Genomic DNA, 26810 nt, shown 5'->3' on the forward strand with positions numbered 1-26810 from the left:
CCCAGCAGCTGCTCATAGTGTGCAGGATGATAAACCCAGAATAGAGCAACGCAAGGAAGCAGGCGCTGCTCAGAATGCTAGTTCTGATCAGAATGGAAGAGAGCCCTGAAGATCCCCAGGTGGGCAGTGGCAGTAGGGTCTCTGCTGGGTTCGTTCAATGGGGTAAGTTCTGTTGCTCACATCTAAGAATTAAGACTGATAATTTAATTCACGTTTGTTTTTCTTTCCCTCAGAGGCTCCCCTCACCTCCAACCGTGAAAAGATGCTTGATTTCACTCAAAATCAGAGAAATGCAAAACAAATCAAGGGAAATATTGTTTTCTACCTACCAGATTGACAAAGATGAAAAAGTTCAATGAACTATCGATACCTTGGTATGAACATGGGAAAACGTGCTGCCAGTGGGAGAATAAACCAGTACAACCTTTACAAAGAGAACTGGGCTATGAGCTATCAAGTGTGAATGCAAAACCCTTGACCCAGCAGTGCCACCAACAGGAATTTATCTAATGGAGGCAAGCAAACTTTTTCTTTCAAGGAACAGGTAGTAAGTAGTTTAGGCCTCCAGGCCTGGTATCACTGCTGCAATTACTCAGCTCTGCTGCTGTAGTTTGAAAGCAGCCAACAGACATTATGTAAACAAGTGGGCATGGCTGTGTTGCAATAAAACTTTATTTAAAAAAACAAATGGCACGTTGAATTTGGCCCGCAGGTTATAGATTGCCAAGCCCTGCTAGGTACCCTTGAACAAAAAACAAAAACATATATACTGGGGCCTCCCTGGTGGCACAGTGGTTGAGAATCTGCCTGCCAATGCAGGGGACATGGGTTCGAGCCCTGGTCTGGGAAGAGCCCACATGCCGCGGAGCAACTAGGCCCGTGAGCCACAACTACTGAGCCTGCACATCTGGAGCCTGTGCTCCGCAACAAGAGAGGCCGCGACAGTGAGAGGCCCACGCACCCCGATGAAGAGTGGCCCCCGCTTGCTGCGACTACAGAAAGCCCTTGCACAGAAACGAAGACCCAACACAGCCAAAAATAAATTAATTAATTAATTAATTTTTTTAAAAAAACATATATACTGTATTCTTCATAGCAATAGCCTAAGAATGGAAACCACCTTGATGTCCATCAAGAGAGGACTAGATAAGTAAATTATAGCACAGCCATTCAACAGAATACTTGCAGCCACTAAAAAGAAGGAGGCAGCTCTATGTGCACTGATAAGGATTAATATCCAAAATTTATCAGATTTTTTAATAAATTAAAACAAAATTTTTTTACAATTCTTTGCATTGGGTTTATTGGATAACACCATATTGAATATCTTTAATCCCAGAATCTGCTTATTCTTTTTTTTTAATTGAAATATACTTGCTGTACAATATTATACAAGTCACAGGTGTACAATATAGTGATTCACAATTTTTAAAGGTTATACTCCATTTATAGTTATTATAAAATATTGGCTATATTTCCCATGTTGTACAATATATCCTTGTCACTTATTTTATACCTAATAGTTTGTACCTCTTACTCCCCTACCCCCATGTTGCCCTTCCCCTTCAAATTTTTTAAAATGCAAGGTGGAGAGCAGGGTAGAATATAATTCCATTTTTTGTAAAAATTATATATATAATTAATATTTACACACATATATATTTGCTTATCCAGGCGTAGCACATATCTGATGGACACAAATGAGATTGGGGAGGGAAACTAGATGGCTGGGGGACAGGAGCATGAGGGAGACCTTTTCTCACCGTATGCCCTTTTGTGCCCTTTGAATTTTATACCATGTGCTTTACCAATAAAGAACAAATAAATGCAGTTTAACTTTTTTTAATGCATATACTTTTTTAGTAGTGTTCTGGATCACCAAGTATAAACAGGAAAATAAAGCAGGGCTCTGGACAGCAGACCTAGCTATTTCCAAAGTCCCCTCCCATGCCCAGAGGCTGCATGGTGTCCATCAAAGAGCATCACAGAGGGAATCAGGAGACTCGGCTTCAAGTCCAGCCTCTGTTACCAACCCTCTGTGCTGCCGTGGACCAGTCACCTCATCTCTCTGATCATCCCTTTCCTCTTTGGTAAAATGGAGGCAATAATACTTTTGAGCTATGTGATATAAAATAATGTTATTGTTATTGGGGAAATCTATTAATGTCTCTGGGTCTCTTTCCTAATCTACAAAATCAGAAAGTTGGATAAAATGAGACTTTAACTCTCAAATACATTATTCTGTTAATAAACAAAGTTGTCATTTACAAGAATTCAGGCAGAGTCATGAGCTTGGCAAACAAATGAGGATCTCTTTTTGCTTATCTCAAGAGAGTGACCTCCAAGTCCAAAAAGAAAATAAGATATATGTTTACACTTAGAGAGCCAGGAGGTGGGAAAGGGCTGCCTTCTTCCAAGGATACCACCTCTTCTTTCCTTGGCCTAGCTAACCCAGCGGTTGTCAGCCAGGCAACTTCTTTTTTTTTTTTTTTTTTTTTTAGCTGCCACTGGGTACAGAACAAGCTCTCTTGGAAAAAAAAAAATTAGGAAATGTCACTCACAAAGAGGGATGGATACATTAACAATGGCAAATAATAGACTCATGAGGGCTGACAAAGAAATGGAGGGGCCATGCAGGGAGGGCCCCCTGCCCCATCCTGACTTCTGGCCTTTGCTAAGAGCTATCATTTGTATTGTTGCAGGAACTCCAGGGAAATGACAGGGTGGTGATAAGGAAGAGCAGCATTGCAGTATCCTCCTATTTCTGAGAATTTCTGGTTATTGTTAAACAAAAGTTTGGAGAAGTTAAACTGACAGGAAGTAACACACGTGTTGAGTTATAAGGTGGCAAATGTTGTGAAATCCGTCTTCAGAAAAGTTCAGCTGGACGAGTGTGCTGATGTGATAAGGAGCAGAGCTCCCAACACCATCTCAGCTGGTGGAATACTCTTTTCCTTTCCTTCTTCATTTCCGTGGGCTTGGGATAACCACCCAGCCACTCTAAAAAGAATGTTGCAAAGGCTCTTCATGTCTCTGGCTTCAAAGAACGTTTTACTCTTGAATAAACCATGTTTGTCCTCTCAATCTTAGAACGAAGGTAGCCAATCCAATCTAAGACATTTTAACAAATCACAGACTCTCCCTGGACATGCAGAGAGCATGGTGGGGATACACATCCAAAAATGATGGGCTGAGACAAGAGAGAAGGGATGTGGGCCTTAAAGCTGCAGAGGAAAAAGAGGGTGGGATTTCAAATGTGAATTAAAGTATTACACTTTCTCTATGAGAGGTGGGAGGAAATAGTTATTACCTAAATGATGCAGGACATAAGGGTTTGCTAAAAAATTTTGGTGGACTATGGGACAAGCAGAAATAGGATGGAACAAATGAACCTATTTATGAAACAGAAACAGACTCACAGACATAGAGAATGGACTTGTGGTTGCCGAGGGGGAGGGGGTGGGGGAGGGATGGACTGGAAGTTTAGGTTAGTAGATGCAAAAACTCTTACATATAGAATGGATAAACAGCAAGGTCCTACTGTATAGCACAGGGAACTATATTCAATATCCTGGGATAAACCATAATGGAAAAAAATATATAAAAGAATGTATATGTGTGTATAACTGAGTCACTTTGGTGTACAGCAGATATTAACACAATATTGTAAATCAACTATACTTCTGAGAATTCCCTGGTGGTCCAGTGGTTAGGACTCAGCACTCTTACTGCTGCGGCCCAAGTTCAATCCCTGGTCGGGATCCCACAAGCTACACTGCACGACCAAATTAAAAAAAAAAACAAAAAACTATACTTCAATAAAAAATAATTAAATAATTTTCTAAAAAAATTTTTTAAAAGAGATCAGCAAGGGAGGAGGAAGGGCGGCTTCCCTGGTGGTGCAGTGGTTAAGAATCCTCCTGCCAGTGCAGGGACACAGGTTCGAGCCCTGGTCCAGGAAGATCCCACATGCTGCGGAGCAACTAAGCCCATGCGCCACAACTACTGAGCCTGCGCTCTAGAGCCCACGAGCCACAACTACTGAGCCTGCGTGCTGCAACTACTGAAGCCCATGCGCCTAGAGTCCGTGCTCCGCAACAAGGGAAGCCACCGCAATGAAAAGCCCACGCACCGCAACGAAGAGTAGCCCCTGCTTGCCGCAACTAGAGAAAGCCCAAGCACAGCAATGGAGACCCAACGGAGCCAAAAATAAATAAATTAAATTAAATTAAATTAAAAAAAGAGAAGCAAGGGTGGGAGGGAAGGATGGAAGGAAAGAAGAAGATAGATATATACCTATGCTCAGAAAATGTACTAGGTAGAAATATATCAATGTATTAGTAACAGGGAGTGAAACTATGGGAGATTTTTTCTACTTATGGATTATCTGTGTTTTTTACAATGACCATACATTAGTTTCTGTTCATTTGTAGGTAATGATATCATGTAAATGAGAACTATTTATTTCTGGTGAACCAATTATATTTACAAGTACTTTAAATAATTTTCATGGAGTTCAAAAAAAAAGGAAGAAAGAAATAGGATGGAAAAGAGAAAAGAAATTAGAGTTTGGAGCAGAGAAAGGTTTGTTGCAAAGGCCAAGCAAGGAGAACAGGTGGCTGTGGATTTGTCATTTAGCTGGTGTATTACAATGAGCGTATAATGAGGCTCAAGGTCTATGGGAAGTGGAATCTTCCACTCTCTTGGGCCTAGTTGGTTCTAACCAGTTTTTATAATATCCTCAACAGCTGTGTCATTCTTTTAATGGTTATGCCCTGCCCTCTTCTTTCCTGTCTCATAGGGGAGCCATAAGAGACAGTAGCAGTAGAGCTGCCACAATCCCCAAAGGGATATCGGGAAGGAGAGCTTGCCTGAAGCTAGAAATGTTACCAAACTCAGGTTCAGCTGCTCAACACTTGAAAGCCAAGTGTTGGTTGGAAAGAAAAGGAAAGGTCACTTTATTCAGGAGGCCAGCAACCTGCAGAGAAGGTGGATTCATGTCCAAAAACCAACTCAGAAGATTCTGCTTGACCAAGAAATTTTGTAAAGGGAGAAAGGGAAGTCAATCATTTGGGGAGGGGTCAGAGTCTTCCACTGTGTGCAGACTTTCTTCTGATTGGTTGGTGGTGAGGTAATAGGGCGGTGTTCCAGGAATCTTGTGCTCAGTGTGAAGTTGCCATCCTCCACCTGAGTTGCAGCCTTAGTTCCTGCAGACCTCAAAGGTATTGTTTATGTATCTTCTTTGAGGAGGAACTAGAACACTGCCCCAAGGCTGCACTATTGTTTCTTGATTGTTCCTTCTTTGTTTCTGCATTCCCTTCCCTGATAAGCAAGTTTGAATCCGCCCTTTGGAACTCAAGGAAGGTCAAGAAAGGTGAATGAAGCCTATTTCCTACAAAGAAGAAACAGGAGGACTTGGAAAGGATTTGTACCCAGGAGGGCCCCACAGGGTCCTGCTCCATTTCAGAAAGAGAGAGAATTGTACAGAGCGGGCCACCTAGACAAGAGCAATGACATTCTGCTGAGAGACACAGTGGCCTCTGGCAACCTCACGGGAAGGAAATGAATGCCCTGACCCCATGTACCTCTCTCCCTCCCTCCCATCTCCTGAAGAAAGCCAGAAAACATAGTCTTTGATGTAATCCATGCAGGACAACCTCACAGGGCAGGGACCAGTATGGAGAAAGGTGGAAAATAGATCTAAAGGGACACAATGAAGAAATTCAACCCCCCTTTGCCCAGCCAAACAACTTCAGATTCTATCCCATGTGTAGGAAAGGCAGATAATATAAGAAAAAGCTATAAGGAATTTTGAAACATTTTTTCTTTCTTCCTGAATGTGAGTTTAAATCACGAGTTGCTAAGCTAAAATCTCCACTCTAAACCCTACAAAGCATAGATTACAATAATGCCAACCCAATAAAAAGCCATTTAATAAAGATCAGAAATGTTGAATAACTCAGTTCTTTGTAAACCCGAGTGCCCTACTGTAAACTTTCAAATGTTACAGATGACCTTTTGAGATCATACAGGAGTTGTAAGAACAAGGCAAGTAAAGGAATGAAAATAGGGGCAGATACATAGTTCATGGAACATTTCTTCTATTTTCCATCTTCCATCTCTGACAAGGAGAAAGATTATTGGACAAAAAATAGTAGAACAGGCATTCAGTTGAGAGACCTAAAAATCCAAACTGGTAAGGAGAGTCTAAGACAGCACCTGGATTCACTGCCTCAGTGTAAACCTTCTGGTCCTGACAAACTACATCCCAGCCTACTACTGGAAGAACTTGGCGATAAAATGAGCTACTGTTTGTTATCTCAAAAGAATCTTAGAAACTGGGTCAGGGATGGATGACACAATTCTCAGATAAGTTATCAAACACAATTCTGAACACAGAGAGAGGAACGGAGAGCACTTAAACATGCCTAGGAGTCAGGAAGGACAAGTCAAGATTTAATAAGTTCACAGCACTTCCTTTCTTATCCATACTCTGCCAGATTAGTAAATCAGAGAAAGCTGTCGACACTCTGCTTCATCATTTGAGCTCAGCATTTGACAGAGACCCTCACCTTGTGAACAAGATGGAGGAATGTGGCCCAGAGATCACAAAGACAGATGCTAATTATGAATCAGTATCAGCCCAGAGTCTGTGGTGCCACGGAATTCTGTCTTCAGCCTTTACCTGCTCATTGAGTAATAGCTGAGTGTACAGCTGACTTGCTTTTCTTCTTCTTCGACAGCTGGAGAGGTAGCCAAATATCTTGAATAGAAGAGCGTGGACCCAAAGCCTATAACAAATCAAATTTAACAATAAAAATCCTAATTGGAATAAATGCAAAACCCTACACTTACATTTTTTGATGCATAAGAACAGAATCAGAAAAACATGACTAGGCTTCCAATTAAACACAGTGGGTTTTACTTCTTGCTTTTATTTCTTCTCTCTTCCAGAAGCTACCAAAATGACAACAGATAATTTATAATAAAATTAAAAATCACAAAAACAAAGAGAATTAGAGAGGAGAAATAGAGAAGAGGAGATGTAAGCAATAATTTGAAAGATGGAAAGCCAATAGTAACTGATTTGGCAAAACCCACCACCAAAGTGCTTGCAAAGAGGGATGCCAATGAGAATGAAGCCAGTTCAGCTCTAAGAACCCTGGAAAGGCCTAGGACCAGGAGGCCCAGTACTGCAGAAGGGAGTGGTGGAGCCCAGAGTGGGAAGTAGAAGTATGTGAACACATGAATAGAATGAGCTGCTTCATGAGAGTGTGTTTCCATCTCTGAAGAGGTTCAAGCAGAATTTAGACAACTGCTAATCAAATATATTGTAAAAGTGGGAACTCCCTGGCAGTCCAGTGGTTAGGACCCTGCGCTCTCACTGTCAAGGGCCTGGGTTCAATCCCTGGTTGGGGAACTAAGATCCCCCAAGCTGCACTGTGTGGCCAAAAAATATATATATTCTTTCTTTTTTTCTTTTTTTTTTTTGATTCAAGCTTTGGGTAGAACTTGCCTCCAATGACCTTTAAGTCCCATCACCTCTGAAATCCTGTGATTCTAATCCTGTGTAGACAGGATTCCAACAGATTTTGGTAACTTCTGCATGTAGTTCCCATAAGAGTCCTAGAGGTGGCACTGTGGCATAAGATGAGACTCAGCAATGGCTACTACCCGATTCTCCTGGGCTTATACTATTGTCTATGGTAACAAGTAATAACTAGAATGTTTCTGAATTTTAAAAAATCAGAAACCTGAACTCATAGGTTCAGAACACCTAGGTACAATAGTTCTAGTGACGCATGAGCCTTTGTGTGCATTAGTTTGTCACCCTTCTCAGCTCCGGCCTTCTGCCTTATTCATATCTCAGCTGTGACACTTCTCTTCACCATATTCGTCATTCTAGGACAGCAAAACAAGTCATATGCCAAAGCAATTGCTCCTTCTCATCCCAAGTGTCCTGCCTCATTATGTGTACCCTTTACCTCAGGGATCCTGGGAGTGTGGGACTCCACAAGCTTTATCTCCCTTGATTTAAAAAATAAGAAAAACAAAACAAAAACCTTATTTTTTCAGTACAAGTTTAGGCCAGTATCTCAGATATGATTGTCTCTGATCCTCTTCCCATTTCCACAGCTAAAGATTTATGCTCTGCTTCTTAAAAGCTAATTACTTAACATCTAGCTCTTCCTGACAAATTTTGTCACTCATCAAAACTATAAAGTTTGGTTTCTTTATTTCTTTTATCTGCTTCAGATTTATAAAGTCCATGGGTAATTTCTGCTCCTCACCAAGGAATATCTCCATCAACTCCATAGATTCAGAAAACTCTGCTCCTACATTCACATCTCAATTCCAGGAAAACTTAACATTTGGAATCTATAAAACTGTCACATCCACTAACTTCTGGCATAACTGGCCTCTTCCAATCCACTGATGGGGGGAGGGGGAAGGTTAAATGCCGTTAGTCCAACCAAAAACCCAAACTGCCTTTTTTAATGTTGGGTCTAGACTAGCTGATAAAAAATTGTGAGTTGAGTGGAAAAAAAAAAAAAATCCATACCTATTTTTTGTTATCTTCACTAGTTTGTTGTATTTTTTAGATTCCACATATAAGGGATGGGGTAGGGGATTAAGAGGTACAAACTATTAAGTATAAAATAAGCTACAACACAAGAAATATACCCAATATTTTATAATAACTATAAATGTAGTATAACCTTTAAAAATAATCACTATATTGTATACCTGTAAATTATATAATATTGTACACCAAATATATTTCAATTAATAAAAAAGATATGTGATCACCAAATGCAAAAAAAAAAAAAAAAACACACATACTCATTCTTTTAGTGACTAACTTTTCAATGGTAATGGCATGCTTGCCCCTTATTCCAAGTATGTGTCCTAACTGCCTTGGTCCTTTATAGGCTCAGGCCCTCAATATCTGATTGACTTTGGTTGTTTTGTTTGTTTTCTCAAGTGTCCTTTCTACTAATTTGATCTGAACCAAAGAACATGATGTAGTAGCTCACAACATTTTCCAAGTGTCCTAATTCTTATACCAACTTTTTAGACTTGATCTTTCTCTCCTTCTATAGAGAGAACAGAAATAATTTATTTCCTTTTTAGAGCAATTAGTAAGCACTTACAGAAACATCGTTGAATTGCTTGTCTCACAAAAGGAAGGGTAGCACCTGGCTAGTTAGTCCTCCAACTAAATCATTTCTATGGTTTCAAAAATATTCTTAGCGTTGCCAACATCATTTGTGCAAGTGAGTACCCATTCCACCTCCATATCACAAAATGGAAAACTTTCAAAGGAGTACTATGCATTGGGGCATACACGTTTGTTTTAAATTTCTTACCATGTTCATAGTACATACTTAAACCCTTAAGTGGCTTACAAAAGAGGAGTGCTCTAGTGATCCTTGTAATCTACTGCTATGAGGCAAATTACAGAGTGTGTTGAAAAGCGAAGAATTTAAACTTTGTGGATTCAGATTCAAATTCAGCCTTCGAGCCCCCATTTGAGCCAAATTCATTAATGCTGTGTTAAAACTGTGTGCTGGGAGACCCTAAGGATGAAACAAACCAGCGTCTCCTTGCGTAATTCATGCATTTTAAATATAGCTGTGGTGCTGAGCCAATGAGAGTCTGTCACAACTCAGCCAAGGAAAAGCCACTATACTTCAAACTCCCAGTTTGGGCTTTTTGTTTATAACAGCCCCTCCCAGCTTTCCCTCTCCTCTATAAGAGAGTTCCCTCTCCTTTGCTTTAGGGGACTTGCACGTGGTTCACCATAGCTGTGTGTCCTGAATTGCAATTCTTTTCTGCTTCTGAATAAATCCATTTTGTTGGTTAAATAAATAAATAAATAAATATAGCTGTGGCTTGCATCACACCAGGACGAGGGAGAAGCTTCTAAAGCTGATGAAAGAGCTGCTCAAGGAAATATAAAATGTCTCAGTTTCAAAGGCAAAAAAAAAAAAAAAAAAAAAAAAAATCAACAACTTGAGCCTATACTCGCTTCAAGAAAATCTGCAGTGAAAATTAAAACAAACAACAGCTTAACAGATGCTCCAGAATTAGTTTTTCATTAGGGCACATGGAGGGTTGTTAGGTCTCTCTAAAAGTCTACTCAAAAAGGCCTACAAAGATTTCCCCAACTCGTGACTGTTCTGGTGTTTGCCTCTGAGGTTCATAGTAAAAATAAGGCTAGAAGTATGAAGATAAGAACTTTGACTAGGGTTCTATGAGATTATATCATGTGAAGTGTAATTTTATATAGTATTTAATTGTGTTGGCCTCCTTGGTCAATTTATAAACAATTTGGAAAGCTTAATACTGTACAAATACATTTCTTTGGGTCACTTCTCTAAAAAGAAATCAAGCCCCAAAGTAAGAGTATCACCTCCCTATTTTACTTTTGTTTCTATGAGAAGCCAAGATTCAGCTTGCTTCACTTCCATTTACAGAAACATTTCCATGTTCACACCCATCACAGGAAGGATTTGACTGGGCTTCTCTGGTGGCCCAGTGGTTGAGAATCTGCCTGCCAATGCAGGGGACACGGGTTCGATCCCTGGTCTGGGAAGATCCCACATGCCGCAGAGCAACTAAGCCCATGTGCCACAACTACTGAGCCTGTGCTCTACAGCCCGTGAGCCACAACTACTGAGCCCACGTGCCGCAACTACTGAAGCCCACGCACCTAGAGCCCATGCTCCACAATGAGAGAAGCCACCGCAGTGAGAAGCCTGCACCGCAAAGAAGAGTAGCCCCCTCTCGCTGCAACTAGAGGAAACCCCCGCGCAGCAACAAAGACCCAACACAGCCAAAAATAAATAAATAAATTTATTTAAAAAAAAAAAAAAGAAGGATTTGACTTATGAATTGTGCATAAAGTTAAAACATACAAAGAGTGCCAGAATGCCTGTGTGTGTTAGGTTTTTTGGTGTCAAGGCAACTTCGAGTGCTAGGGGATTTACTGCATGTTACACACGGGATTAAGAAAAACAGGAATCTGGGCTACAATGGCCAGGCGTCGTGGGGCCCAGTCGAGCAGGACAGCAGGTGCTACAGGGCATGGGAGGCAGTTCTCAGAACTAAAAGGCACCAATGCAGCAGCAGTGACGAGGGCCCCAGGTTGCCAGGCTGACTCCTGGGCAGCTGTGTTCACTGACTCTCCAACCTTATGGTGACTCAGCAAATCTCTTTCTCCATTTGTCCAGCTTAACTGCTGTCATCCAACCACCTCACTCTGAATATCTTTTCTCTACCTCGTGGCTTACATTACTCATGGCTTCTGCTAGTTCACGGTTCTACGTCCTCTTGGCACCTATGTACTGCCCTCCATGGCTGGGGGGAACCCAGGTCTGCTTCTGTTACCAATTGCTTGTCTCTTTCCCTTTATTGCCAGCACAGATTCTTGAGAGACAAAACTTGCTTGGTTTAGCTAACAACTATAGGCCACCTTATAGGTCTCTAGCCCAGTGGTTCTCAAATGTGGGTATGAAATCACCAAGAAGGTTTATTAAAACACAGATTGCTCAGCACCACCCCCAGAGTTTTCTGATTCAGTAGATCTCTAAATCTCTAGTGGGATCCAATAATTTGCATTTCTAACAGATCCCCAGGTGATTCTGATGCTTCTGATCTAGAGATAACACTTCGAAAGTCCCTGCTGTAGCTATAGGTTGATGGTCCTGGAAAAAGATGCCCTTCAGCTGTAGGTAGGGAGATAAGTGATATGATTTAGAACATGGCCACCTATAAATAAGGGCCTTACCACTGCCAGTTTCCTCAGCAATAGACTTTGGACAGAAAACTTTTAATATGGCCTGTGGATAGGCAAGCACACTCTCTGACATTTTCCCTGTCCACTCCTTTTTCTTTTTTTCTGACAAAGCAAGAGACTTTATTGGGAAAGGGCGCACAGGTGGAGGGTCCACTCTTTTTCTAAGTGAGGTTCTACTGCATTCATTGAATGCCTCCTATGTGCCACACCTTCAATGTATTACCCTGGAGATACAAAACCAGGTCATTTTAACTTATAATAACCAAGGACTCAGCTAAATCATTTTAATAACGTAAAAATCAAGATAAATGTTTGGGTTTCCTTTTGAATATAAAGACACATCAAAAGAAAACTACAATAGCGCAAAGAACTCTACTCGGTACTCTGTAATGGCCTATATGGGAAAAGAATCTAAAAAAGAGTGGAGATGTGTAAATGTATAACTGATTCACTTTGCTGTACACCTGAAACTAACACAACATTGTAAATCGACTATACTCCAATAAAAATTAATAAAAAAAAGAAAACTACAGAAATTCCAGCGTCTCCATTCCAATCATACTGTGATAGAAACAAAAGAGTAAAAGGTGCAAAAGCAGAAAAGCACATTCAAAAAAATAATTAAGTTGAAAGAATTAGTTACAAATGACTCACAGTAAAACCAAAGTATATTATGATAAAAACAAACTAGGCTCTGTGTTCTCAAAACCCAGCTGCACGCAGAGTCAGGTAAGTACATCTGAAGAGGAGGAGGTGTCCAACAGATCTGCTACAGGCAGGAAAAAGCCAGATATATACAAGTTTTAGAAAAGGTCACATTTAACCAACCTGTAAAGTGGGTGCTGTGAAGAATAGTTTGTACTGTTTTTCCTTGACAGGAGAACCCCAGAAGATCAGGCAACAAACCTACCTCTTTCCCTAGTCATTCCAGGTTGCAGGGACCTCCCTTCCTTTTTCTAGCTTTTTTGCAGCACTCACTGCCTAAATTAACCGTGGATTGTGTTGTGTTATATCGTCCTCTAGCGGTTTCAAAAATTTCTCATCTCCCTTTTTTAAGGGTAGTATTTATCACAGGGCCACACAAACACACAGTGCTTAACAAATGTCTATTAAATGGACTAAAATGAGTGACAGAGATCCTACAAAACAATTGCAACCAGATAAGATGACCTATCTCAGCTTCCCTGGGAGAATGAGTACTCTCCCAGGCAGAAGTATTTCAGGCTCAGGTTACTTATGCCATCACTGACTTTCCTTTAAAATAGATGATACAGGGACTTTTCTGGTGGTGCAGTGGTTAAGGCACAGATCTCCCAATGCAGGGGGCCGGAGTTTAATCCCTGGTCAGGGAACTAGATCTCACATGCATGCCGCAACTAAGAGTTCACATTCCACAACTAAGGAGCCTGCCTACTGCAACTAAGACCCAGCACAACCAAAATCAATAAAAATATGTTTTTAAAAAATAAATAAATAATAAAGTAGATAATGCAGTACAGTTTGCCACTGCCTCTTGTACAGTTTCAAGAAAATCCAATGTAACTTTGGGAAGTACGATAACCTGAGAGTGCAAAAATTCCACAAATGATAACTACAAGTTTTCTATTGATAAGAACAAATACAGGGTCTTCCCTGGTGGCGCAGTGGTTAAGAATCCGCCTGCCAATGCAGGGGACACGGGTTTGAGCCCTGGTCCGGGAAGATCCCACATGCCGCGGAGCAACTAAGCCCGTGTGCCACAGCTACTGAAGCCTGTGTGCCTAGAGCCCGTGCTCCGCAACAAGAGAAGCCACCGCAGTGAGAAGCCCAAGCACCTCAAAGAAGAGTAGCCCCCGCTCGCCACAACTGGAGAAAGCCGACGCGCAGCAAAGAAGACCCAACACAGCCATAAATAAAAAATAAATAAAGTTTAAAAAAAAAAGAACAACTACAACAAGTGTTTGAAGCTGGTCTCTATTGCAGAATATTGTGACCAAAAGGCACTTCGGAGTGAACCTTCACCTCTCAGTCGTGTTCGAATAACACCTCACTGAATAAGGAAACTATGTAAGTTTATAGCTCATTAATAGTTTTTTTTTTTTTTACCCAGCAAAATGAATTTGTTTGGAAATAGCAGAGGAATTGCAATTTGTGATGTGCAAACCATAGGCAAGTCCCTCCTTAATCTTTCTTTTGTGTCAGCTTGATATATTGTGTGTTTGGGTTTTGATTTTTCTATTTATTTATTTATTTATTTATTTTATTTATTTATTTATGGCTGTGTTGGGTCTTTGTTGCTGAGCGGGGGCTACTCTTCATTGTAGTGCTCAGGCTTCTCGTTGCGGTGGCTTCTCTTGTTGCAGAGCACGGGCTCTAGGCGCGCAGGCTTCAGTAGTTGTGGCACACAGCTCTAGAGCACAGGCTCAGTAGTTGTGGCTCACGGGCTTAGTTGCTCCGCGGCATGTGGGATCTTCCCAGACCAGGGCTCAAACCCGTGTCCCCTGAATTGGCAGGTGGATTCTTAACCACTGCGTCATCAGGGAAGTCTGGTTTTGATTTTTCTTTTTTCTTTATGTATCTATTCACCATTCAGTAGGTGTTTATTGTTCTGCTATGTGCAAGGCACCCTGATGTCAGTTTGGGGAGGAGCTGGAGATGCAAATGAGATACACCCTTGTTTTCAAACTGCTTACCCTGTAGAGAGAAAGCAGAATACACACAGAGAGTGAGAGAAAGGGAGTTTAAGGAGTTCAAGAAAGGACAAGTCTCTTCTGAAATAATTCTTTTTAAATGTATGGCACCTGTCTTTCACTCCTGATTGAAGACGGCTCAACAGCAAACAAACCACAGCAAATCAATAATGACCAAGAGCTGATATCATCGTCTATATTGAAACTGTGACTAAAGACAAAAGATCCCATTCCTGTTCTTCAGATAACAAAAACACCACTGGATTTCAACCCACGAAAAAATATTCACTCAGAAATTTCTGGCTTTAAATTACCTTACCAGGTACCAATGGGAAAAAAAAAAAAAATAGATAAGATATTGACTCTGCCCTGAATTTATCACATAGTGGGGAAACCTGCTTAGGATTAGCAAGTACACGAGGTATCAGAGCTGAGATCCTCTGAATGACTCTCCACTTAAAGCTCAGCTATTTTTTTTTTTGTTTTTCTATCAAAATAATTTATAGGGCTTCCCTGGTGGCACAGTGGTTGAGAATCTGCCTGCCAATGCAGGAGACACGGAGTCGAGCCCTGGTCTGGGAAGATCCCACATGCCACGGAGCAGCTGGGCCTGTGAGCCACAATTATTACTGAGCCTGCGCATCTGGAGCCTGTGCTCCGCAACAAGAGAGGCCGCGATGGTGAGAGGCCTGCGCACCGCGATGAAGAGTGGCCCCCGCTTGCCACAACTAGAGAAAGCCCTCGCAAAGAAACAAAGACCCAACACAGCCATAAATAATAAATAAAATAAATAAAAATTAAAATAATAATAATAATTTATAAACATCCAGGCGTTAGTATTGAGATTGGGTTTTTTTTTTTAAGTCTTATCTTCTTCGCTGGAAGAAAATACTGCAAAACATTTGTTGACAAAGGAATGGTATGTACAGAATAAAACAAATCCTACAACTCAGTTTAAAAATACAAATTGTCCAATCAAAAATTGGGTGAAATACTCAGATAGACACTTCTCAAAAGAAGACAGAGAAATGGCCAATAAGCATATGAAAAAGTGCTCAACTTCTTATTAGTCTTCAGGGAAATGTAAATTAAATAGGATATCACTATACACCTATCAGAAAGGCTTAAAATTGAATGATTAATACCACCAAACACGGTGAGGATGTGGAGCAACCAGAACTCATACATTGCTGGTAGGCCTGTAAAACGATACAGCTACTTTGGAATAAAGTGCGGAATGTTCTTAGTAAACCGGAACATACACCTACTCTGTGACTCAGCAATTCTACTCCCGAGAAAAATGAAGACACCTGTCTACACAAAGACTTGTACAAGAATGTTCCAAGCAGTTTTATTCATAATGTACCAATACTGGAACAACCCAGATATCCATCAATAAGAGAATGAATAAACTTTGTTAATTCATACACTGAAAAGTACCAAAACACACAACAAGAAAAAATAATAGGCTACCGATATATGCGGCAACCATGATGAATCTTAAAAACATTATGCTGAGTGAAGAAGCCTTGCTCAAAAGAGAACACGTTGCAGGATTCCATTTATGTGAAGTTCTAGAATAGAGCTACTAATCTACTCTATGGTGGAAAAAAAAAGAAAGTAGTTGTTTCCTCTGTTAGGTGGCGGTGCAGACTGTTTGAGAAGGGACATGAAGGAACTTTGTGGGGTGATGGTAATAGGCCGTATCTTGATAGCAGTTTGGGTTACAAACACATACGTATTTGTCAAAACTTAGCAAATGTACCATTAATACGTGTGCATTTCATTGTTCATAAATTTTATATCAAAAGACAAAATTGGTAAGCAAATACTGAACTTTAGTTAATAATATACATGCTGAAGTATTTAGGAGAAGTGTGTTGATGTCTGCAATTGACCTTGAAATGCAGCTAAAAATATAATAGAGCAAATGGGTAGGTGAACAAACACGTGACAAAACAAGCATAGTGTAAGTTAATAGCAGAACCTAGGTCTCAGACATGTGGGTATTCGTTGTAAAATTCTTTCAACTTTGCTGTCTGTATGTAAATTTTTATAATAAAAAGTCGGAAAGGACAAAAATAATTTTAAATACTTTTTAAAAGTAGAACATTATGGTATAAACATTGATTATAATAAACACATGAAATAAGTATATCTATGTAAATTTTTTAAAATAAATTTATTTATTTATTTATTTATTTTTGGCTGCATTGGGTCTTTGTTGTTGGGTCTTAGTTATTGCACGAGGGTTTTCTCTAGTTGCAGCAAGCGGGGGCTACTCTTCATTGCAGTGCTCAGGCTTCTCATTGCGGTGGCTTCTCTTGTCGCAGAGCTTGGGCTCTAGGTGCGCAGGCTTCAGAAGTTGTGGCACGTGGACTCAGTAGTTGTGGTTCGTGGGCTCTAGAGCGCAGGCTCAATAGTTGTGGCATACAGGCTTAGTTGCTCTGCGGCATGTGGGATCTTCCCGGACCAGGGCTCGAACCCGTGTTCCCTACATTGGCAAGCAGATTCTCAACCACTGCATCACCAGGGAAGTCCCTATGTAAATATTTTAAAAAGACAATTGTAGTCAGGATTGGTATCATCATAGTCTACCTTTAAAAAACCTGTCATTATTTCATACTGGTCCATATTTCTTCACTGTCTGCATATTTATCTTTTTAAATGACTGTGTAATAATGCACCAAAATTACTACGCCAAAATCAACTTAACTCTTCCCTTATGATAGGCATCCACGATAGAAGAGGCCATAGGAAAAGACCCTAGAATGAAGGCCAGTCATCCCAATCCTTCTCTTCCCATCTCTGCCGATTACTTTTTTGTGTGTGTGTATAGAATTTTATTTTATTTTTTTATTGAAGTATAGTTGATTTACAATGTTGTGTTAGTTTCAGGTGTACAGCAAAGTGATTCAGTTTTATATATATATATATATATACATACATATATATATACACACACATACATACACATACATACATACATACATATATATATTCTTTTTCAGATTCTTTTTCCTCATAGGTTATTACAAAATATTGAGTATAGTTCCCTGTGCTATACAGTAGGTCCTGTTGGTTATCTATTTTATATATAGTAGTGTGTATATGTTAATCCCAAACTCCTAATTTATCCCTCCCCCACTCTCCCCTTTGGTAACCATAAGTTTGTTTTCTGTGTCTGTGGGTCTATTTCTGTTTTGTATATAAGTTCATTGATATCTTTTTTTTTTAATTCCACATATAAGCAATATCATATGATTTTTGTCTTTCTCTGTCTGGCTTACTTCACTTAGTATGATAATCTCTAGGTCCATCCATGTTGCTGCAAATAGCGTTATTTTTATTCTGCCAGTTACTCTTTATATGACCCTGTCTGGGCAGGTTACCTATCTCACGTGTCCTCAATCTTCTCATATGTTAACTGAGGTACTGAGACTAAAAGAACTCAACAGCCCCTGCCTGCTGTGCACTTTGTGCTTTGATAAGAGTGGTACCTAGTTTTTCCTTTACTATGAATAATACCGTTATGAATATAATTTTAGAGTACTACTTTTCAAGTTATAAAAGTAATTAATATTGAATGAATGAAATGCAATTCATTATGAAAAATTAAGAAAATGTTTAAAAGTTCAAACAAAAAAATTAAAACCAAATTCCTTCTGCCCAAAGATTATTGTCAACATTCCAGCGTGTCTCCTTCTAAATCAGATTTGTCCTTTTTTTTTTTTTTTTTAATTTATTTATTTTTATTTATTTATGGCTGTGTTGGGTCTTCGTTTCTGTGCGAGGGCTTTCTCTAGTTGTGGCAAGCGGGGGCCACTCTTCATCGCGGTGCGCGGGCCTCTCACTATCGCGGCCTCTCTTGTTGCGGAGCACAGGCTCCAGACGCGCAGGCTTAGTATTTGTGGCTCACGGGCCCAGTTGCTCCGCAGCATGTGGGATCTTCCCAGACCAGGGCTCGAACCTGTGTCCCCTGCATTGGCAGGCAGATTCTCAACCACTGCGCCACCAGGGAAGCCCTCCATTTTTTTTAATGTTTAATGATTTGAACATTTTAAAAAGGATCTGATTATGCAGGTTGGGTTCTCCAGGTGCAGACACTGATTTGGAATTTGCATGCAAGATATTTGTGAGGAATCAACACCTACGGGAGTGGGAGGGAAGCAGGACTAGGAAGAGAGAAAAGTGGAACTTCAATCCAGGCTCCACGGAGCCTCAACCCCAGGATGTGCGCTGGATTATATATGATCTATCAGAGTTGCAGAGCACTGAGACAAAATAGTCAGGCCCTGTAACCCCGCCTCAATCAGCCATCCATTACAGGCCACCCTAGGAAGCTGAGGCACGTCCAGGAGGAGTTGAGAGCTGAGGATTGTGAGCTGACAGCTGGACAAGTCCCACCTTGAAGTGGGATCTGGGACACACACGTCTGTGCCCACCACAGCATATTTTCTGTTTTAATTTGCATTTCTTTCACTATTAGTGAAGTCCTAAAAATGGATTAAAGTACAAATCTAACCATGCTTTAACACATTTCCAATCTAATGTGCAACCCTGACTCCACATAAGGAGCCACTGAAGGATTTGGCATCTTGAAGTGCCTTTAAGCCCGGGTGCAGTGCTACAGAACAGACAGTGATGAGGCTGGATAGGAAGGGAAGGATAGAACCAAATTAAGGAGAGAGGAGAGAGGTCGAAACTTTACATAGTCTGGGAACACGGGAGTCAATGAAGGCCCCTGAATAGGGGGATGGTGTGACAAGATGGCAATCTATCACAGTGATTCTACCAGAATATGTCAGCACAACAATCCAGCCCTACCTGAAAACAGATGACTCTTCTCCAGCCAATCTTGCGGGAGTTTGACCTTTCTGACTTCTTCCCTGTCTAGTTTTCACTGGCCAACCACCCAGCCATCATGAATACGTTAAGGTGAAAGACTAACGTGGGCGGCAACAAGTGGTGGTTCAGAGAATACAGAGAACAGTGTAGAAACTATACCTGAACATGATCCAGGCAAGGAACGCAAGGCTGGAATTAGAGTCAAAGTAATTTCCTTAATATCCTATTTATAAATTTATTTTTTAATATCAGCAAAAGACAATTCCCTTAAGAGAAAAATTAGAAAGATCAAAAAACAATTTCCACACTCTTGAAAATGAGGCAGAAAAGCCAAGAAATATGTCAACAGATGTTCAAACTCAATGGTGAAAAAATTTTTTTGTTTTAATTAAAATAGCAATGAGGGACTTCCCTGATGGCACAGTGGATAAGACTCCATGCTCCCAACGCAGGGGGCCCGGGTTCCATCCCTGGTCAGAGAACTAGATCCCACATGCACACCACAACTAAGAGCTCACATGCCACAACTAAGGAGCCCACGTGCTGCAACTAAGGAGTCCGCCTACCGCAACTAAGACCCGATGCAACTAAACAAATAAATAAATAAATATTTTTTAAAAATAAATTAATTAAATAGCAATGATATATAATTTTTAACTCATAAAGTTGCCTGAAATCTCTGTCCTTTTATTTTTCTTTGGGGGTATGCAAAAATGCAGGCAGCATGAACCTCAAGTTTGCATCACTTTGCCTTGCCTCTTCCACCCCCAAATCCCATGGGGGTGAGGCATGGCAGCCTAGGTGGCTACTAAGCATGCAGCTGAGGGTTTAGGAAACCCCAATCTTTTAAAGAAGCTGCTAGCAAACCTGCCCAACCTTTGTCCTAGAGGGAGGCATTATCTTTATTATCCTGAACAGCAAACAAATCTTCCCTCTGTTCCAGAGGGAGGTATTATCTCTATCTTCCAAGGCTGTTTGCTGTGCAAACATCTTTGAAAACACAGTCTAGAGCAAAAGCTACCAATGCTTCTACTCAGAAGACATGCAGAAACACAAGAGACCCATAAAGAATTGTCTTCCAACAAGTTTCTTTTTTTAAGTTTGTTTTCCACAGTGTGTTGCTACCAGTTAAATTTCTAATCACTTTGAGAAGAAGGGTAACAACGTGTTTTCCTCCACTCTGGGATATAATTGGTAGTGGCACATAGTAGGCTTTCAGTGAATATTTCCTTTTTGATTACTGGGTATATGAATGGATGAATGGCAAGATAAATTCTTGAAAAACTTGGGGCTCAATTATAATGAAACTTCAAGATCCACTGCAAAATTCTGATCTGCTAGTTGAAAATGTCTATCAATTATTTCCCTCCATCTCCTCATTTGCATTCTCCTGATCATCCTGTAGATAATTAGTGTTTTGCATTTTTAACTGCCCATGTTTAATGTCTGCTAAAGAAATTACACACATTAGAGTCTCTAACTGCTAAGAGCTCAAACCTTTAAAACTATTCATCTCCCTTTATAGCTTTGCAGTTGTATTGTGAAGCCCAGTATCTCCCTGAGAATTCCAGGGTATACACACCTCCATTTTGCTTCCTACCTGGTCAGGATGGATAGGGAGTTACTGAACATTGTCTCGTTTTCTTTTTCTACTTTCAAATAGAGGATAAGAATATGTTTGGCATCAAGTGAAGTCATCTGATGAGGTTGGGGTAGCTTTCTCCACTACGGTGCAACATTTTAAGAGTTGATTTTCATGAGCATCATACTGCCCCTCGGTCTGAAAAAATATGCAATTACAAAATCTTTTAGCTGCTTATTGCTACTGAAGGTTTGCTGCCATATCACCTGTACCATTCAGTGATTTAATTACAAACAGCAACCTCCACTCTGACTAGTTCAGGCAGGAATTTATTAAGGGGCATTGGGTACATCAGAGAATCTCTTAGAGGAGCATAGAGCCAGACTCTGAAGCTAGGCAGCCAAAAACAAGGTCCAACTATGCCATGAAGGCCACTCTGCCCAAAACACCACTGCCAGTGCCACTTATCACCAATGACCCCCAGAAATGGACCACAGAAGCTCTGCCACTGCTATTTCCAAAGTACTGGATCCTTTTCCAGAGTAGAAAAATCAATGCCCCAACTTCCTGCTTCTCAGCTGAAGTCATGTCACACCTGGATATGTCTGACTAGTGAAACCCAGGTCACATGCCTCAGGCTGCATGCCCAGCTGCAAGGAAGTCTGGGAATGTGAGCTTTTTGGTTTCAACCTTGGGAAGGTAGAACATATAATGTAGGAAATGATCAAAATATAGGTAGTCTTGTAGTGGACATTATCATCAGTAAGTCCTTTGCCCATATCCCCTTGACCCTTTTCGCATTTTTACACATGCCAGGAGCACTCCTAATAGCCAGCCAGCACTTTCATCTCTTTGTTGAAGAACTGCTCCCAAAATAGCCTTATACTATGGTCTGAATATTTGTGACTCCCTCAAAATTCACACGTTGAAATCCTAAACCCCAATGTGTTGGTATTAAGAGGTGGGCCTTAGGGAGATTATTAGGTCATGATTTGGATTAATACCCTTAAAAAAAACGACCCCAGAGAGCTATTCACCCCTTCCACCATGTGAGGACACAGCAAAAAGGCACTGTCTAAAAACTAGGAAGTAGGCTCTCACCAGACACCAAATCTGCCAGCACTTGACCTTGGACTTCCCAGCCTCCAGAACTGTGAGAAATAAATATCTGTTGTTTATAAGCCACTGAGTTTACAGTATTTTTGTTGTAGCAGCCCAGATGAACTAAGACACCTTACCCCGGATCAGGACCCTCTGAGGTGGGACTTCCACAGAATCCAAGCTCCCCAGTGGGAGTGAACCTGATATCACATCGCTGCTCACCTTTCTTTCCTGTCCCACTTTCCCACACTCCTACCAGTTTTTCCTGGGAACACTTACTTTCACACAAATCCTCATCTCAGAGTTTGCTTCTGGGAAACCCAGCAATTACCTAGAATTGGACCTAGCTCATGGTAAGCACTCAACAAGTATTCATTACAAGGAAGGAAGAAGGCACTAAGTTGCTACTCATGACAATTTCCACCATATTCTCTGATCCAGATTCCTGGAGGTGGCTTACAAAACAGGCCCTCCCCATCGGGTTCTCTTACATCATTGGAATGGGCATCACTCACCCAAGTTTGCTCCTCTCTCAGGAAGAGAGGAGCAAAACAGCTGACACTGAGGTGCACTTTGCCCAGTTAGTGGGGAGCCTTGCCTTACAAATTACATAATTTTGGACAATTTACCTAACCTTTTTTGGGAGCCAGATTTTTCACCCCAGGGAAGAGAGATACAAACATAGAAAGGGCAAAGTCTAGGATAAAACATCTAAGATTGGACTGTACTTGAAGGTATCAGTATGAACTTTTGGTTTCTGATAGATAATAAATAGAAAGATATACCTATGTACACACACACAGACACACACACACACACCTAGCTGAGCATATATAATTCCTAACTCTGTCCACTGAGAAGTCAAAGAAGCAATGAGTACACCAGCAGCAATGTGATATCCAACACCTAGATCTTGGTTTTTGTTTTTGTTTTTGTTTTATTTAAGTATAGTTAATTTACAATGTTGTGTTAATTACTGCTGTACAGCAAAGTGACTCAGTTATACATGTATACATATATGCATTCTTTTTCATATTCTTTTCCATTATGGTTTATCACCGTAAGAGTTTCCTGTGCTGTACAGTAGGACCTTGTTGTTTATCCATTCTGTATATACCAGTTTGCATCTGCTAATCCTAAACTCCCAAACCATCCCTCTCCCTCCCCCCTCCCCCTTGGCAACTACCAGTCTATTCTCTATGTCTGTGATTCTGTTTCTATTTCATAGAGAAGTTCATTTGTATCATATTTTAGATTCCACATATAAGTGATATCATATGACATTTGTCTTTCTCTTTCTGACTTACTTCACTTAGTATGATAATCTCTAGTTGCATCTATAGACCTTGGTTCCTAAATACCATTCTCCTCAAAAGGAACCAGAGCTCCTTGGAGAAATGGCTAATTCCAGAGCTAAGGCAGTATATAATAAACCTGGAACATCTTATACCAGAAAGTATGGAAATTCTGAAAGAATGATAGGAATATGTCAAAATGGCACAGGAACCAGCCAAATGGTTCCCACTGGCTAAATTTGGGACAATTTTAGCATCAAAAGAGTGACAGCAGTTGATTATAATCCGTTTAATAAAATAGGAACCCATGAGCTCATACTAAGATAGATAGATAGATAGATAGATAGATAGATAGATAGATAGATAGATAGATAAATGGTAGGGTGGGAGGGGACAGGAAAGTTTTACCTGACAGTAGAGGGTCAACTAATAAATGTAGAAGAGATGATGGAAGGGATTATTAGCATTTGAAAAACTTTATAGTAATAATTGTTTTGGTCAAGGAGCAAAAATGGATACTAATACAAATGAGTGAAAGTGTGATCAGAAACAGAATCTTGACATGGTCTCAAAGTATCTCCAGACAAAATACTTATTCATTAACATTACATTGAAAAATCTGGCAGATGTCTTCTTATCAAATGATAGAAGTTCACTTTACCAGTTAATGAGAGCAGTCAGCATCACGTGCCTTCTGATATGATGCACTGAGAGGAATATAGAATCACTTCTGTGTTATTCTTGCCAAAAATGCATACCTAGAATCCAATCATGAGGAAACATCAGACAAACACAAACTGACATTCTGCAAAGTAATTGTCCCATTCACTTCAAAAACATCAAGGTCATGAAAAAAAGGAGAGACCATGAGCTGTTCCAGATAAAAGAAAACTAATGAGACATGGCAATTAAAAGCAATACATGATCTTGGATGAATCCTGGACCTATAAAAGATTGTATTAGGGAAGAAAAATGTAAGATATTCCTCGAGGATCATTTTAGCTCCCAATGTCTCCATGAGGTTTACTGCGGCTCTTGTTGGACTGCACCATTTCTCGACTTCTCCTTCTGCCCAGTTATGTTTCCTTTCCCTCCCTTTTACAGTTGCTGGTCCCAAAAGCACTCCTTGATAAATATCTTGCACATTAAACTCCATCTCAGAGTCTGCTTCCTAGAGAACTCAACCTGAAACAAAAAGAGTGAGTAGGATCTTAACAAGCAAAGGTTGAGATGGTATGCATTCTACACATGAAAACTAGCCTGAGAAAAGTCTTGTATTAGAAGAGAAACAGCGTAATTGAAGGGAGAAAAGGATGACTGGAATCCAGAGAGCAGGAGGCAGTTTGATATGAGATGAAGCTGAAAAGATAGGTTAGGGCAAGCCCATACAGGATGCTGTTGGCCATGTTAATGATCTGCGTTTGTTGTAAGAGTAATGGAAAGCCACTGGAAGGCTGGAGAGTAGAGTGGGGTGGGGCAGGCAGTGCACGATAAGATTGGCGACTGGAATAGGCTACTGTTACTGTGGCAGAATGTGGAAAACAGATTGTAGAGAAGGGAAAGAGAGAACTTGGAAAGACTAGTAAGGAGGTTACTGTAGTTGTCTAAACAAAACATGCTGGTCATCTAAACTAGATAGTGGAGATGAGGATGGAAAATTTTGGATTGATTCAAGAAATATTGAGAAGGTAAAAAATGACACAACTTGGTGATGGACTGGATATAGACCATAAGGAAGGGGAGGTGTTATGGTTGACACCTGCGTTTTGGTTTGCTAAACTGAATAAATGGTGTCATCCAATGAAGTAAGAAACATTAAAAGAGGATCAGGTTTAGCGGAAAGATCATGAGTTTTGGACATAAAGAACTTGAGCTTCCTCTGACAACCAAATGTGGGGTTCTGGAAACCAAGGAAAGAGAATGTTTCAAGAAGGAGGGAGAGATCAACTATGTTGAAAGCTATAGAGAGAAAAGGTAATATGTAGCTCAAAAATATCCACGAGAGAGCTGCTTCAGAAGAATGGTGAAAGTAGAAGCCAGGTTGGACTGGGTTGAGAAGTGAGTAGGAAGAAAGAAATCAGAGACACTTTTCCTTCCACTGCAGAAAAACAGGAAACATATTAGCCTAAAAGAAAAATGTCCTAATTCTAACCAAATCAAATATCAACTGAATTCAAGCTCCACTGGGGATAAAAATTAATCTCAATGTATACATGTCATTTTACCTAGTTCTCTGAACTCCAAAGGAATGGAATTAGCTCTAGAAAAACATAATAGTTAGTTGTTACCACTGCCATTTGGGTTAGAAAATAGCAATTCTGCAAAGAAATTGCTACCAAAAAAAAAAATGCTACAAAAAAGTCACTTCAAGAAAGTGAAGCAAGAATGTCACTTTTTGTTAGGCTTTACCTGATCTACTCCACTGTAAGTCAATGATTATCACCGAATGCAGGCAAAAGATATGGACATTTCTGTACAAATTCAATAAGCAAACAACCTGAATTTAAAACCCCAACATACTGATGGAGTATTGTATCTTTGCTCTCTTCTTTGCCTCAAACGGGAGAATACGTATCTTTAGCTTTTAAAGTTCATGCCTTCCTCTGTGTTCTACACATAGGATACATCTTCCCACAATGCTTTTCTCCCATATCCAAAACCTTATCCAAGTTCCAGATCAGCTTCTAGCAGTGAGTCTTTTCTGGTTATACCCATATCACACCTTATTTGGGAAACCTTAGCATTTGTGCCTTTAACGTGTAATGTTGCCAACTAGGTCTTGCTCTCAAATTGCTAAATATTTTCCAGTAGATTATGAAGTCCCAGCAGGCAGAGACTATGACTCCTCATTCTCTTATATGTTACCAAAAGTCTTTATGTACATTCGAATTAAGTGGAGTATTGTAAACTCATCATAATTTACACTGTTCAAAACCCCATTTTCATCTCCATATCCCAGTCCTCAAATTTCCCTATAAATAATAATAATAGCTAACATTTATTGATTACTATGTATCATTCACTGTTATAGACACTTTCCATATATTAACACATACAATCCTCCCAACAACCCTATGATATAGATATTACTATTCTTACTTTGCAGATAAGAAAACTGAGGTACAGAAAGGCCAAGTGACACAATTAGTAAATGGCAGATTTGGGATTCAAACCAACACAGACACAGGAGCCCACCTTCTTAACTTTTTAGCAACAGACAAATAACTCTAATAAAGCCTGGTACTACCTGCCTAGGTTTACTGATATGCAAGGATTAAGTAACACAGTTTAGGAGCCAGAATTTAAAAGAAATTCTATTCTATTTAATCGCAAGTTGTGCATTTTCTATGTCCCCTACCTCCGCTCCAGAAGAACCCGCTGTATTCCTGATAGCCCATAGGTGGCGCTGCAGGGACAGGTATATGCTCAGGCCTCGTCAATGGGAGGAGCTGATAGGGGGCGAGGATTCCATCCGTAGCCCAGCGGTAGGAAGAGCCTTAGGAAGGGGAGGG

At 40.3% G+C, this 26810-nt stretch overlaps 1 long non-coding RNA gene across 3 annotated transcripts; it reads right to left on the reverse strand.

The window, feature by feature from the left end:
* Positions 1-796: 796 nt before the first annotated feature.
* Positions 797-26771, reverse strand: LOC309619390. 3 transcript variants are annotated; one of them, XR_014238927.1, is made up of 4 exons: positions 26657-26762; positions 20921-21100; positions 6573-6791; positions 2397-2525 (listed from the first exon to the last, which is right to left on the reverse strand). It is a non-coding gene; the product is annotated as an uncharacterized lncRNA (long non-coding RNA). The 3 variants fall into 3 exon arrangements; XR_014238928.1 differs by lacking the exon at positions 20921-21100 and adding an exon at positions 23960-24056 and having other exon boundaries at positions 26657-26720; XR_014238926.1 differs by lacking the exon at positions 20921-21100 and having other exon boundaries at positions 797-2525; positions 26657-26771.
* Between the last annotated feature and the right edge of the window lie 39 nt (positions 26772-26810).

Source organism: Balaenoptera borealis, assembly GCF_965194805.1.
Source record: "Balaenoptera borealis genome assembly, chromosome: 2".
Taxonomy (NCBI): Eukaryota; Metazoa; Chordata; class Mammalia; order Artiodactyla; family Balaenopteridae; genus Balaenoptera; species Balaenoptera borealis.